We start from the raw sequence: 16826 nt of genomic DNA on the forward strand, positions 1-16826 counted from the left end.
TGGAGAGGGAGGGGGAGAGGAGTGGGGGGAGGGGGACAGTAGAGGGAGGAGGGGGGAAAAAGGAGACGGGGAGGGAAATGGGAGGCGGGGAGGAGGCGGAAAAATTATTTTTTCAATAAAATATTATATTTAAAAAAAGTATGAATACTGAGGAACATCAATAAACATTTTAGTAACTAATAATTTTCTACCAATTACTTTAGTAAAAATATATCTTCTATTTAGTAACTTTTAGTAAAGTAACTGATATTTATATAATCGGCTATGTGTAGACCTGTATATTTTGACTTTCTTTCTCTATGAACTTTTCATTATATTTCATTGCTTCTTTGAGGAGACATGTAAAAGAAATATTGATATTGAAATCAAAAGTGTTTGTCAAACATTTTCTAACTTCTACAATTTGATAGTAAGTAAGCATTTGGATTAACTTTGTTTTCTCCCATTCACATATGAGAACATGTGATTGGTTTATTTTTATCATATTTCTGTAACAAAATATTCCATAGTTTCATCCAAGTTTCTATAAGTGAAAAGTATATAAATTACTATTGCAGAATTATATAATACACATTTGTAAATTTATGGGATTTTCAAAGCTTTCAATCATAAAATATATCAACGTAAAGGCTAATTGTTCAGGTTAAGAACATTGCATTAATATTCTGAAATATCATATTGAACCACATGAGTAGATAAAATGAATATATGTTGAAATAGGAGCGGCAGGGCTGCGTCCCTGGCACCCAGCCGCCCGCATGGCTAGTTTATACCCAGAAATAATTACACGGAAACTGTATTCTTTCAAACACTGCCTGGCCCGGCTAGTTCCAGTTTCTTATTGGTTAGCTCTTACATATTGTTCTAACCCATTTCTAATATTCTGTGTAGCCCATGAGCTGGCTTACCAGAGAGGATCTTAACCTGCGTCTGTCTGGAGTGGGAGCATCATGGCGACTCTTCCTCTAACCTTCTTTCTCCCAGAATTCTCTTCTGTATACTCCGCCTACCTAATTTTCTATCCAATAAAATGGGCCAAGGCAGTTTCTTTATTAATAAGAAACTATTCCCACATCAAATATACACTAAAAATGATTCATCCTAATTTATACCCAGTGCATTTATACATTCTTACAATTTGGGTACTTAGAAGATAAAAGTGATTTTTAAAAAAAGTGAATTTTAGCTATAGGATTTTATTCTACAAACTGATAACTAATATTAATATAATCAAAGCAAATGTATATTAACTTATGAAATCAATCTTTATTTGTATTAGTTATAAAATACAAGAACCATTTGAAAATCAACTTGATATTATAGTGATGAGCATATTTTCATGGAAGCTATGCACTTCTATTAAGCATTGGCCTTCTTTAAATTTCTCTGGATCTTGCCCAAATGCATGCTGATTTTTTAAAATTATACCATGCACATCATTTGTTTTCATATTATCTAGTGCATACACTAATATTTACATGGTCAACATGTAATAGCCTATGCAGTTAAGCACAGTTAGTCAGTTAAAGAATATTTGTGGAATGGTTTGTTCTCTTTGTTGTCTACTTCCTTTCCCATGGAGGACACAAACTTCAAGACTCAAAATAAAACAGAGGAAAGTTATCCAACAGCAGTTACTAGAAAACACATCCATAAGCAAACAGAGATCATATAATAACTAGACATCTGAATTTTTTTAAATTTATCATTTCTTGATTGTTGTTTGTTTATTTGGATTTTTTATTTGTCTTTTGTTTTAGGTAGGATATCACTTAGCCCTACCTGCTCCTTAACTCAGCCAGAAATGATCTGCAATTCCCAATTCCTTCCTCTATGTTCCAATTCCCAATTTTAGCACACCAATCACATTCTCAAAAGATGAATTAATGCTGTTCTTTAACCAATTTATCATATAATATGGCTTCATGCCAGTTGATGGGGATCCTTGACTATGTCCTGTAACTTAAGTGAACCGAGATCATAAGAGACTTAAAGTAACTGCTATCATTCACTTTCATATTTATTATCAAGGCTGTCATGATGCAGCTTGGCATTCAGGCTCTTACATCAGATGAGGACTGTGGCCTTCTATCTTCCCACCAGAAGGGACATGAGCAGATACTTAAACTGCACGGCAGCTGCGTGAAATCCACTCCTCATCACCAGCATGGCCACGGTTCCTGTCTTCGTCATCCAGCTCATGGCTTTCAGTGTCATCCTGTGGATCATGGGTCATATATGTTTGACATCTTTCTCTTAAAGCCACTTTCACTGGTCCTGTAATTCATAAAGTGTTTGCATTTTAAAGGTGTTTGTTTTTTTCTCTTCTAGACAACTGTGTCTGTCTGGGCTGAGATAGCTTTCCAAGAAATATCATCTGGAAGTTGTTTTTAAAATGTTATTTCATCCAAACTGCCTAGGCTCCCACAAAACCAATACGTGCAGTAGGATCAAAACCTCATTGCCATTGTTCTTGAGGTCTCAGTAGTCCTCATTGTCCGCTATGTTCAGCGAGACCGGTTTTATCTCAGGCTTTTTCAGACCCAGGCCAGGTGGCCTTGGTGAGTTCCCAATAGAACATCCCCATTGTCTCAGCGTGTGGGTGCACCCCTCGCGGTCCTGAGTTCCATGTTCGTGCTCTCTCTCCTTCTGCTCCTGATTTGGACCTTGAGATTTCAGTCCGGTGCTCCAATGTGGGTCTCTGTCTCTGTCACTTTCCACAGGGCAGGGAACCCTGATTGCTCTTTGGGCTGATGAGGCAGGGGGACATGATTGCGGGAGGGGGAAGGAAATGGGAGGCGGTGGTGGCGAAGAGATAGAAATCTTTAATAAATAAATAAAAAAAGAAAAAAAATAAAGAAAAAAAAGGAAAAAAAAAGAAAATGCTATTTCATAAAGTTGATTTCCTTTACTGAAACAATAGACTTGACAGGTGAAATTCAAACCAATGCACTAATGGGAAAATATAGATGATAAAAATAATTTATAATTATATAAAGTTGGAATCATATGACTGATTGAAATATTGCTAAGATTTTTTAAAAATCTCCATCATCATATTTTGCTTAAATATAGATAGTTCACCCTCTTAAACTTTCCTTCAAGTTTAAAATGCTCATAAAAGAACGGATCTTTTAAGAATATTTTTATGACAAACATAAAGAAAATATGTCACGTGAAACTTCAAAAGTGCTGAACAAACTGAACACCAAATGAGATTTTTCAGGGTATTTCAACGCTTATTTTTAAATTACAATTAGGAGATATAGCAAGAAAATCATTACAATTCATCTTTCTTTCTGTGTCTAGATGATATAACTATTAAAACAAATAAGGGGTAATGGAGCAAAGCAAAACTAGTTTTGAAACTGTTTAATATGGAAAAGTCTCTTTGGGAATTCATTGTGTAATCATCAGGGAAAAGCTTATTGTCAGAATAAGAACTACATTAACAAGAGAAAAAATATCCAGAGATTGCCATTTTACTTTGTGATGAAGTGCTAAAAGTTTTCTAAAAGCATAATTTTTTTCAGAGTTAATATCTCAATTTGGGCTAAATTACAGCAGTTTAGACATGAGTGGTCAGCAGTTTTGAAAAGTCCATGGGTATAGATCTACATTCTACAAATCCTAACGCAATCTCCCATTGCTTACTTATTTTCAAGAATCGAGAAATTCTTCACAACAATGTAAAAGAACAAGTAAATTAATGCAGACATTTTGTAGCTTGTGTTTGTTGATGTTGAATTTTGTGACTGTTTACACTGACCACCTGATAGGATAATTGGCAAAAGATGATCAGAATTTTCTCTGCATGTATTTTTGTGTTGAGATCTTGTCAAAAACCTTTTAAAATTTAACATTTTTTACATATTTTCTGTTAATATTTTAATTTTGAAGTAGTAATATCTGGATTTACATCACATAAACATTACAAGGCATTGAATTAATTACTATCTTCCATTTCTACATAAGAATATTGAATATTGCATGCAACACTTAATGAAGGCTTTTTGAATTTGAGCATACTTACTTCAAGAAAGTAAGTAATTCTTGAACCACAGCTGTAGAATGCTGATTATGTAAAATTAACTTACAAACAAGTAATGTGTTCCAAATTACTATATGTTCTATGACTAGCTTTCTTTTAATAGTATGTTTACAATAAACATATAGCAACCAACTACGAAATTCAAGATAAATAATTCTGTAATTACTCTTCAAAATACAATGTCTGCTTCTTTTATTTAGGTTGTATCTCCTTGTCTTTACAGCTGAGTGTTTCAAAGATTGTTATTCATGAAAACATAATAGAATACTGACACTTTTGTATATTACTATATGCTATTTTGATATTAACACTGAAGCAATAAATCTATAATCTAAACAAGGAATGCTGAATGGGTCAATAATCATTAAAGCTGCCCTGATGACTTAAATTAATTAAGTTATCATTTATGTATTTATCAATTTGTTTTTCCAAGATGCTCTTCAAAATGTTCCCATGAGTGTGGACTATTTAATCTGAATCTTGACCAATTCTTTCAGCTAATAATGGAAAACTCTACTGTTCTCATAAGTCATATTGGTATCCATATGGTAATTTGTAGCCCAAAGACTAGCAATAAGCTATTCTATTACAGATAAACTATATATATTTTTATTGTAGATATTAGTCTTTGGAAGTATAGATATTATTAATTATTTATTAATATAGATATTGATATTATTAATATAGATATTAGTCTTTGAAAATGTTATGAAAGCAAAAAAGAAAACATAAGAAATATATCTTAGATTTGGAATGATGAGATCAGGACCCAACCTTGAAATATTATATCACATAGCAGCCTCTCTGTTGATTTCTCAGTGACACTATAAACATTTTTGTTAATTAAAAATCCAGTAAAAACTGTTTCCCACTCAATAAAAAAATCATTTCACATTTATGACTGAATTCAGATATATTTTATATACTTTACCTCTTATATAATAAACAAGTAATATAAAATGTATATTCCTCTGCAATAGAGTTAATAGTCAGTGTCTCTATAAGAGCAAAGTATACAAGACAAATGAAATAGTCATTGACTCATAATTTTTAACTCATTATAATTAAGATACAAATTGCTTACTAATTATATTATAACGAGCACCTTGCTGAGAGACTTGATTCTAGTTAGTTCCTGACTAACTCAGATTTTTCTAACATGTTTTATATTGCCTGAGTATCAAGTCAATTTCCCTTAAATTTTAAATATATTTGCATACTGATTTCTTCATTATATTCTAATTACATAAACTAATTCTTTCAGACAGAAACAGGACAACTGCTGTGATGTTTGAGTGTCTTGCAGAGGATTCAGCAAGTTTCTCCAGGCTTACTTGTTGTGAAATTCTCTCAGGACTTTTACAGAATGTCCTCCCATTTTAATCAAAACTATCCACTGTTCTCTTGTGGCGGGACTTATCGATTAGGCAGGAATTTTTTCCTAGTTAATGTTTTTATGCTACGAATACACCGTGGCCAAGGCAATTCTCATAAAAGAAACCATTTAATTGGAAGCCTACTTGGAGTTTCAGATGTTTAGTTATTTGTTGAAATATGAGCGGCGGGGCTGCATCCCCAACACCCCGGCCGCTTGGCTAGCTTATGCCCGAAATAACAACACACAAACTGTATTCATTTAAGAACTGCTTGGCCCATGAACTCTAGCCCTTACAGGCTAATTCTCGCACCTGGACTACCCACCGGGAAGAGTCTAGCCTCTGTCCATCCTGATGTCTCTGCTTGGGAGAGCTGAGCAGAGTCTGACCTCACTCCCTCTTCCGCCCAGCATCCAATTCTGTTTATTCCACCCACCTATGTTCTAAGCTATGAGGCCAAGCAGTTGGTTTATTACTTAACCAATGAAATCAACAGATTGATATATGACACTCCCACATCAGTTATTGAACATCATGTCTGATTTATGTTAGCACACATGATACTGGAGCAACAGCTGAACACTGTATCCTGATCTGTGGGCCGAGAGAGAGAGAGAGAGAGAGAGAGAGAGAGAGAGAGAGAGAGAGATTGGCTTGGTTTGTGCTTTTGAAATGTCAAACCCATAAACCAGTGACATACTTCCTCTAGCAAGTCCACAGCTCCTTATCCTTCTAATCTTTTTAAGTAGTACCCCTCCCTGGTGACTAAACATTTTTATTAAAACCACTACAGCATTGCTATCACTATCCATTTGCATCAGTGTTATAGTTTTGATATGTTTCTGCCTTTATTACTTCATATATTGAATAAATACTTATTAAACATTAAAAAGATAAAGGAAACAGTGTGGCCTCTCACTACAGAAAACAGTGTCACTAGATAAAAGCAATGAACACAATATTAGCAATTTTACCATATGTATCCCCTCTCTAATATTTCCCAGACCCACTTTCCCTGCTCTACTACCCTACTTTGCATCATTTCTCCACCCCCTTTAAGACCAGTTATGCCAATCAAATACTCTTGAAAGTTTGATTTTTCACTGGAGTGTGATCAACTTAACAGGGGATACACTCTTAGAGAATTGATTCTCCCTTTTGCCACAGGTAGCAATTGTCAAGATCCCCACCCCTGAAAGTGGAAGAATTCTGTGCCCAACTCGCCTCTCTATGTTTCGATTTGCACTGTCTTTGACTTGCATAACTTTGCACTTCAGGGATTTTAATTACACTTTCCTTAGATGAAAGATGTATCATAGAGAACAACAACAAAAAAGCTTATTTCACTATTAGAGTCTACAGCAGCATATTTAAGAAATCTCTTTATCAACATAGTATACTTGAAAATCCAGAAATAAATACACACATCTAAGAAAACCTGATATTTGATCAAAAAAAAGGAACAGAAATACACACTGGAATAAAAGAAAATATTTTCAACAAGCAGTATTGATCAAATACATGGTGAATGTACAATAATGCACATAGATTCATATTTATAGCATCACATAAAACTCACCTTAAAATGAAACAATGACTTCAACATAAATCCTGAAAGAACTGAATCTTATAGAATTGAAATGGGGAATTATCTTGAACTCATAAAGGGCAGGAACTAACGTGGAAGGTAAGGGAAGACAAGAGGAAGGGGAGGAATATGTGGTAGGGCATTTAAAACTATGGACCATTTGACAGGTTGTATGGAAAGCTAATACAGTAGAACTTTCCTACAATATATAGATATATCAAAACAATATAAATGAGCATACCAAATAAAGGAATAGACAGAAATGTCTCAAATGGATATTTCTCTTCACCAGATTCCAGTACCAAGAAAGCATTACATCTAATTGAGTCCTTGGCCAAATGATTCCCATGGAAACCCCCAAACAACTCAGGCTATTGACGAAACTATTTATCACATTACACAAACAAACATATGACCCTATCACTGAAGGAAACAAATTCACCACACATTGAAAACAAAGAAGTTCAACTTGTACCTACTGATGGCCTCACCCCTAAGGACTAGTTATTATTCCTGGTGCCGGAAGTTACTCTATACTCTACCAAAAGATATAGGTAAACACTAACACAGTTTGTAACCTTCTGATCCATAATAGCGAGCTACCTGCAGCACACTGGTGCAATAACAGCACAAAACTTGTGGGAGTAACCCAAACCTGATTGGAGTAGAGACCCACTCTATGGCATGGTTCCATGTCATAGAGCGGCCAATCATCTGACACTAGAGAGGCTATAGAACAAGAAGGGAACCAATACTACTCTTTTAATAAAGGAATATATCAACAGAGTCTAATGACGTTTTTCTATACTCACCTATTTTTATAAAGTAGGAAGAGAATTTGTTTTATAGCACAATGCTGCCTATGTAACAAGTGAGATTTGGACCAGTGAAAATCTCTTCTTTTAGTTTTTGTTTTTCCTTTTGCAAGTAATATAAAGAATGTTGCAAGAATCTGAAATAGTTGGGTTGATGTGTGTGTAATTAAAATAGATTTATACCACTTTTTCTTTTTTTTTCCTCTAATATCTCCCTTCTACTTTTGCTCCAACCCTCCTTATGACTCCCAACTCTTGAACTGATAGTCATTTTTATTTCTATTTTTGTCATATACATATATATGAGTGTTTTTTTTTTTTTGCTGTTTTGCTAACTGTTATTTTCTAGGTGTTTTGTCTAGTTGACCTATAAAATTCAAAGCATGAATTCTTACATTTTGAGGCAAAATAAGTCATTCAATGCCAATATTGTGGGTTTAGGCAGTGGTAGAATGCATAGAACAGTTTTGAATCTGATGAGAGTTAAAGAGAGATGTTCAAATTGGATGGTAAAGTAATTCAGTATTAAAGAAACTGCAGGCATGAGAACATATCGGAGTATCTGTGAATGTAACATTACATGACTCTCATGCACAAAAAATCTTAAATAATTTTATCTTAGAAACTCTTGAGTGCTTATTATGGAAAATAATAATGTAGTGATCTGGAATTTTACATAAAAAAAGAGATTGGGTCTATAAATGAACAATTCTGTAGCTCTGAGTGGAAAGGTTTTGGTTATCTATCTATCTATCTCTATCTATCTATCTATCTATCTATCTATCTATCTATCTATCTATCTATCTATTGATATATATAATCGCATTTATCAAATTTATGATTTTATTGTCTATAAAAATAGTTTTAAAAGTAACATTTCAATTTCAAAAAAAATCAAAATTCAGATATTAACAACATATTTGCATGTAATGCTGATTTCAAAGCATGCACCTATAAGGATTATTTTTCTTAAAGAAATATATGTGATAAATTCAATATGAACTATAAATACAAATTAATAAGATGAAATAGGGATACCTTTTAATGTAAGGCAAAGAAGTACAATGAAGTTATTAAATGATTTTCTTTTCATCAAAAAATATTTTAAAGTGGTATTGAGTAGTGAGTGCTTTCTCAAAATCACACTTTTCTTGTAGATAAACATTCTGAGCTTAAGGGATTTAGAACTTTGTTCTCATTCTTCCGAGGATGATTTATCTCCGATGGGCAAATTAGTCATTGTACTCTTTATTTTCTCTTCATCTGCAGGAAAGAACTCATTGCACCTCCCAGATCAACTGTTTCAGGATTTAAATGGAGCATCTCATTTGAGTAGGTAAGTGTTCATCAAGTAATAATTCCTTACATTTTATCAGTATCCTGGCATATGATTCAGAATTCTGTTTCTTCAATATTTGTGATATGTTTGGTATGTATAAACAACAGATTGAAAAAAATTAAAGAAATGGCCAGTCTCCTGTGAAAATTTTGTTAGCACTCAAATATTTTAATTCCTGGGCTTTGAAAGATCAAACAAATTATTTGGCATGTTTACAGTTTCAACAGAGAGTGAGCCTCAGCATAAAACACATTATGAAGCTCAGGTAATTTTATAGTGATTATTGTAACTTCGTGAAAGAATGTGTGATTTATTATACCTGTCTCTCTAAGTGAGATAAAATGTTTGAATAAAAAGTAATTTTCATCTTTAAGCCTAGAAATGGATTTCATAGGAAACAGCCAATTAGTGATAAAACCCCTTGTGATGTACGGACTTGAAGGAAAAGACTGAGTGAAAAGAAGAGCAATTCCATTGTTCCAGAAGTGCCAGAGAGTTATAAAAACAGGGCCGAGGCAGAAGCTGTGAGAATTCAGAATTGTGCTGTGGGTTTTATTGAACAGATAGCATATCTATTTCAAATTAAGATCAAACGCTTTTTCTTTCAGGATTACTGAAAGATAAATAAAGCAACTAGTTTGTGTTTATTTAGTTAGTTTTCATAACTACTGCAATATCCATAGAAGTAGAGTCTATCGTTTGGTATTAAAGTATATATCAGTAGAACCAGAGTTAAAGATGGAACATAACACAATGTGTAGGTCAGTGACTGCTCATTTGGTATATATTATTGAAGACCATTTCTCTATACCAAAATGTGTGCTGAAGAGACTTATTTTAACTGACATATTATATCATCCTGGAATATTTTTATGATAAGAGTTCATCTCTAAGTCTAATCATGAATAGATATCTTCCTGTTAAAATAATCAAATTCATCTTTAGCTATCTAATTCTTCTGATGGTCTAACAGTATACTAGAGATTTGAGGTTAAAATTGGGAAATCACCATCTTATCTCTAGTCTAAAAACATTTTGAAAGTGTTGTAGAAAAACTTTACCCCATGTAAGTAATTACAATCGACCAGGATACCACTGATAAGTTTACATATTTCTATGTATAAGTGACTTGTAGAAAAGCCAAGTAAGTTTCACTGTGATGTTTGATTTAGTTTTATACAAAGGAATTAGGATAAGCTATGACAAAAATTATGTATTCAAATAGCTGACATGTTAAATTAATGAGATTAGCAAACAGCCAGTTACAGAAGTTGTTAAGAGGGAGAACCTTAATATTTGTGGAAGAGGGATTTCTTGCTTTCTGCCTCAAGTGTGGAGCAAGTTAGATACACATGAAGGTACTATCCTTCAGGGACCAAAACTCAAAAAGTATTCTGACTTCTTCCTTCCATTAGGGTAGTTAGTTACAAATTATTCTTGGTTTTTGTATAGGGAAATATGCATTTCCTTCCTTCACTAACTAAATTGCTTTTAATTCAGGAAATGATTTGTCAGCATAAATTAGGAAAAGTTTTATTATCCAAACTCATATTTTACTGAGAATAGAAAAAGAGGAGGTAATATAGTGTGCTAATATATTAGGGCTAAATATATAAGGGCTGACATTCTCTATGTCTGCCCTCTTATTTTATGTCTTAGTGGTCTTGACTACCTTTTTACCTTTGTGTAGGACTACTTCTAGTCTTGCATTTGAAGTAGATGATTTTGATGGAGAAATCAATCACCCTAACAAAGAACAAACAGATATAAGAACCTAAGAAGTCAATCAGGGCACCCATTGAACTATCATGATAAACATATATGTCTAAACCAACATGGGGAGAGGCATGCACCACAACGACTTTCTCATCAACAATGAGAAAGTTTCTTCCTTTAGCTGAACTCTAGAAGAAGACTATCTGAAAGAACCCAAGTGAGTTTGTTTGTGAGGGACAATCACAGCACAAAGGAGGTCAAACATGCACAAGTAGATCAGGGCTGTTCAATGCAAAATTAAGCACATAGCAGATATTAAATAACATTTAGGGCATCAATGAATGCAGTGACTTGAATCATAAAACAAGTTTCATGGTAGTAGTAGTAGTAGTACTAGTAGTAGTGTGTGTGTGTGTGTGTGTGTAGGGAATACAACATTTTCTCTGTTTTTTTTTTTTTGTTGTTGTTTGTTTGTTTTATAACTCTTTGCTCTTTGGAAACCTATCACCCAGCTTCCAAATAAATAAAGACTTATACTTATTATTACTTATAAATGTCCAACTTTAGCTTGGCTTTTTTCTAGCCAGCTTTTCTTAAATTATCCCATCTACCTTTTGTCTCTGGGCTTTTATCTTTCTCTATTCTCTATTCCTTTCTTTCATACTCCATGGCTGGTTGTGTGGGTAGGTGGCTGACGTCTGGTGTCCTCTCATTGTTTTCTTGATCCTGCCTCTCCCCTCTTTTATTTATTTTCCCTGCCTGGCATCTCTGCTTAATATTCTCTCCTGCACAGATCTTTATTAGACCAACTATGTGTTTTAGACAGGCAAAGTAACATAACTTTATGGAATAAAACAAATGTCACACATCTTTGCATCATTAAATATTTCATAGCATCAAAGAATGTAAAACATCTTTAACTAATTCCCCACAATGCCCCATCTGGAAAATGTGGAATATACAGACAGAAATAAAGAAACTTTTAATATTTTTATCTTATCCTTATATATAAGAGTAAAAATGCATTTGCTTTATTAACATGAATTGTAGCATAAATATGTTTGTTAATCCCCTTCCTGCTATTAACCAATAGTAAAAAGCAACTTAAAGGAAAGGGGGTTGATTGTGGCTCTCTCTTGAGCTATAATCTATCATGGCTGAAAAGGTATGATGTATAGAACTTGTCCAATGGAGAAGCTGGTGACAACTACTTCATCTGTCATGGATACCAGGAAGCAGATAGCAGACCAAAAGTAAGGACAAAATATATTAAAAAGTCTGCTGTGCCGCCTCAAGTCTGCCTCCTGCAAATTGTTCATTGCCTTCAGTTAGGCTACTCATAAAAGTTCCAAAAACATCTAAAATTAGTGACACTGTACCCTGGGTACTAAGTGGCCAAAAAACATGATGCTGCAAAGGAGATTTCATGTGTAAACTGCAATACTTTTTCCTCATTTTGTGCTCGAATTTTCTTCATTAGTTTTGTCCTTCTAATTATATTCACTGAGACCTGTATGTCATATCCATCAAGCCAAGTCTACTTGTCAATTACAGCTTGCCTAATCTGAAATCCCGCATTCTTGAACTTCCAATGTCCTGAAATGTTTAGTGCAATTTAGGCACTTGTAACATTTGTAGCATCATTCCTATTATACCATGGAACTCCATTAAAAAAATACAGGTGTGGTACATGATAGATTATATTTATGGAGTTGTTGTGCAAGCCCTTCTGAAATGTTTGCTTTTGATTTTTGCATCCTGCATTCCCATAGAATAAATACTATGAGACAATGACAATATTTGTTCTCAGATCAAGTTGTATCTTCACCCTTACTTTTGGGAACAGTGACTTCTAGGTGTCTTTATGTTGGAAACTACAAAACACTTCCATAGGGCACTGCCTCAAGACACACATTGTAGGCACTATTTTTCTATGGGCTCTCTTCTGTTTAATTTGTTATCAGTTTTGAGATAGTTTCTCATTGCAGCCTAGACAGGCCAGTATTAACAATGTTACCCAGTTTGTTTATTATTATTATTATTATTATTATTATTATTATTATTATTATACTCTGCTCTCGGTCTCCCCAGATCTGAGTCTATTGATATGTATCGCAGGCCCAGCTAGGCACTCTCTTTTGAAATGAAAACTCTTCAAATATGTTTGTATTGTCCCATGTGTATCACCACATGAATAGATTCCTACCCATCAGGCACTTTTCTACGGTGCCAGTAAAAAGTTTTATATTCATTCTTACTAGCTATAACCTCTTTGTACTCCTTGTCTGTGACTTTAAATGTTCATTCTACTCTTTGTTACAAGTGCACACAGTTTTACAACTTCACTTCTCCTACAAACTTCACAAAACACAAAGATGGCTAACCATGTCACAGCTTGGCTGTTAGGTTGTCTGGAATTTATGCTACCATGCAACTGAATCAATTAGTTCTGAAATTTGCTTCACTAAAGATTTCAACACATTAGGAGGCACTATCTGGGTCTTCTTTAGAATAGATCCAGAATGACTTTTTCTCCAATTCCTGATGAAGCCCTTTGTTTTGCTCTAAAATCTTATAAGCACTGTCTATATTGTACTTATTTAAAACTGGTGTAGGAGGTCCTTATGTTTATGTGTTGCTTTCATTGGTTGAATAAAGAAACCACCATGGCCTTTTGATAGGGCAGAACTTAGATAGGTGGAGTAGACCGAACTGAATGCTGGGAAGAAGGTCAATGTGGCAGATGTCATGAGTCTCCTGACTAAGACAGATGTAGATTAGAATCTTGCTGGTAAGCCATAATCATGTGGTATTACACAGATCTAATAGAAATGGGTTAATCAAGATGTGAGAGTTAGTCAATAAAAGGATAGAGTTAATGGGCCAGGCAGTGATTAAATGAATACAGTTTCTCTGTGGATTATTTTGGGTGTAAGCTAGCAAGGTGACCGGGACCAAAAGCAAGCCCTCTCACACAACATAAAAGTATTATGATAGTCTTCTGAACTTTCACCAGAAAGGCCTGTTAAGTAGGTCTGGTAAAATTACATGCTTTTCTTTTCATAGCTTCATACATTTCTATATCATTATGTAGAGCAATTGCAAATACTTTGGAACCCCATGGCCACACTTGTCACAACAAAAACCCAGTTCTAAATTTCTATTTTCTCCATTCATTACTTTCCTCATTAGTGTGACCATATCATATATCAAAACAATTTAAAGAGAGAAATGATTTTGCTACATAGATTGACAGTAATGGTGACAATTAGATCCCTGACAAAGTGGTTCACAGTTTATTACAAGGAACAAAAAAACTGCCACAAGAAGAACTGGCTTGTAAACCTCAAGACCTGTTCCTGACCAATTCACTTTCTCCAGGAACATTCCATCGTCTAAGTGTTCCACAACCTTCCATAATAGTATCATCAGCTAGAGTCTCAATCTTTAAATGACAGCCTATGGGGAAAAAACAATAAAATCATAACATACAACATATCTCCTATTTCTATGTGTTCAGCAACAGCATATGCCTTATTTATTTTCCAAAATGCTTGGCTTGTTGAGGTGAGCTACAGCCCCAATAATTTAACTTACAAAAAACTAGGAACTGAAATGGAGCAATGCTAATGTAACAATTGTTTTATTGTCATTTCACAATGAATTGGAAACATTTATGAACCAGACATATGGCACATCATCAATTCAATCAAAAGATGTAACCATGATAATGAGTTTGAAACTAGCCTATGCTATATAGCATGACTCTATTTATTTTTAAGTCACATGGAGAAACATGGTTACTACACTAGTCTGAGTAAAGTTCATAACAGGCATACATTTCCTAAACTTTAGAAATCATGACTATGTTTGATTGTAGGTTAGTCAGGGAGTCAAATTTAAAATATGTAAATCTTTTGTGATGACTCTTTTTGTCAACTTGACTACATCTGGAACTAACTAAAACCCGCAGGGCTCGGTACACCTGTGAGAGATATTTTATTAATTAACTTATTTGAAGTCTGAAGTTTAAAGACCAACTTTAAGTCTGTATCTTTTGAGATGGAAAGATTAACCTTTAATCTGAACCACACATTGTACTCAAAGTCTATATAAAGGATATCAAAGAATGAAACTTACTTTTTTATTTTGCCTGCCTGATTTTGTTCTTGCTGGCAAGTCCATTCCTCCACAGACGTTAAAGCCTACTTCTTTGGAATCCCAGCATATACTAAAACCCAGCTATGATATTCAGCCTCATGGACTGAATAACAGCTTGATTCTAGGACATTCAATTGTTAAACAGCCATGGACAAACTATACATACTGTGAGAAATTTTAATAAACATACTCTTTCTACACACACACACACACACATATATGAACATATACATCTATATTGTATATGTAGAATGAATATATAACTCTTTCCCTTTAGAGAGCCTACTAATTTCTTAGAACACAGAGATTTTTATACATTGAATCAATAATAAGGATTTTAAGAAATTACAGAGAACCAGACTGAGAAAGATACTGCAAGAGGGCTGCCTATTTTGTCTTTCAGTCCACAGGCAAGTGTATAATGAGGCCACTTGAAGATAAATGAAAAATAAGATGTTGAGTTCTGGTTATCTGAAAAGTTTGCTCTACAGTATTCTAATATGTTGACAGAGGTTTTTGTCCTGCCCTATCCTGCAGCTGTTCAACTCCAAAGAAACACACAGAGGCTTACATTAATTATAAATATGTTAACCTATTAGCTCAGGCTTCTTATTAACTAATTTTTACATCTTAAATTAGCCCATTATTCTTGTCTATGTTAGCCACATGGCTTGCCTCACCTTTATCAGTGAGGCATTCTCATCTTGATTGTTCTGTGTCTGGCTTCCTCTGTGATGATTGCAGACTAACTGTTTTCTCTTCCCAGAATTCTCCTGTTTTTGTCGCCCTGCCTCTACTTCCTGCCTAATCACCCCATCTAAAGGGCCAGTCGGCATTTTATTAAAATACAAGTAACAAATCTTTACAAAATAAAAGACCATTGTCCCATAGCACTAATAACATAAAAATAAAGGCGTAATTTCTAGTACAAATTTTGAAATGCATCAGTCACCTTCTTATAACACTGTCCTAAAATGATAAAATGACTCTTCAGGAGCCAAGTAAATTGTTCATTTGTATTCATTGTACTTTAACATAGTGGGCAGTTTTTATTCCTGACCTATCATGAATACAGAAATAATTAATACTGTTTTCTAAAACATTTTACATTTGAAAGGTTTCTTTGGAATTCTGTTCCACTGAATTGTTTGTCCCAGAACCTATGCCATTTTCCATTATGTAAGCAATAAATATGATAGAGAAAAGCACATGGAAGACATTTTAGTCAATGTTATGCCCAGAAAGGAATGTATCTCATTTAACACTGATAAAACCGTTGTATTTGATTGTATTTGTTATCACATGCTGTTTCAGTCACAGTCCAGCTGGCTTTGGTGAGCTCCCAATAGATCAGCCCCACTGTCTCAGTGGGTGGGTGCACCCCCGTGGTCCTGACATCCTTGCTCATGTTCTCCCTCCATCTGCTTCTCATTGGGACCTTGGGAGCTCAGTCCAGTGCTCCAGTGTGGGTCTCTGTCTCTATCTCCATCCATCACCAGATGAAGGTTCTATGGTGATATGAAAGATATTCGTCAGTATTGCTATAGGATAGGGCCAGTTCAGGTTCCCTATCCTCAGCTTCCCAAGGGATTAACTGGGGACATCGCCTTGGGCTCCTGGGAGCCACTCAAGGTTCAAGTCTCTTGCCAACACTAAGGTGGCTCTTTCAACTAAGATATGTGCTTCCCTGCTCCCCTATCCAACCTTCCTTTATCCCAATCTTCATGTTTCCCCAAGTTCCCCCAATCCTCCCCTTCTTACTTTTCTCTCCCTGTCCCCC

General features: G+C 34.6%; 1 long non-coding RNA gene across 1 annotated transcript in view; it reads left to right on the top strand.

Annotated features, from left to right (window-relative positions):
- LOC126504814 (uncharacterized) overlaps positions 1–16826 on the top strand; it is a 210927-nt gene that overhangs the window by 163364 nt on the left and 30737 nt on the right. Inside the window, exon 2 of the long non-coding RNA XR_007592718.1 lies at positions 2479–2552. This is a non-coding gene — a long non-coding RNA (uncharacterized lncRNA). The remainder of the gene's footprint in view (positions 1–2478; positions 2553–16826) is intronic.

Source organism: Alexandromys fortis, unplaced genomic scaffold, assembly GCF_014885135.2.
Source record: "Alexandromys fortis isolate MF-2015 unplaced genomic scaffold, M_Fortis_MF-2015_v1.1 scaffold_32, whole genome shotgun sequence".
In the NCBI taxonomy this organism is placed as follows: Eukaryota; Metazoa; Chordata; class Mammalia; order Rodentia; family Cricetidae; genus Alexandromys; species Alexandromys fortis.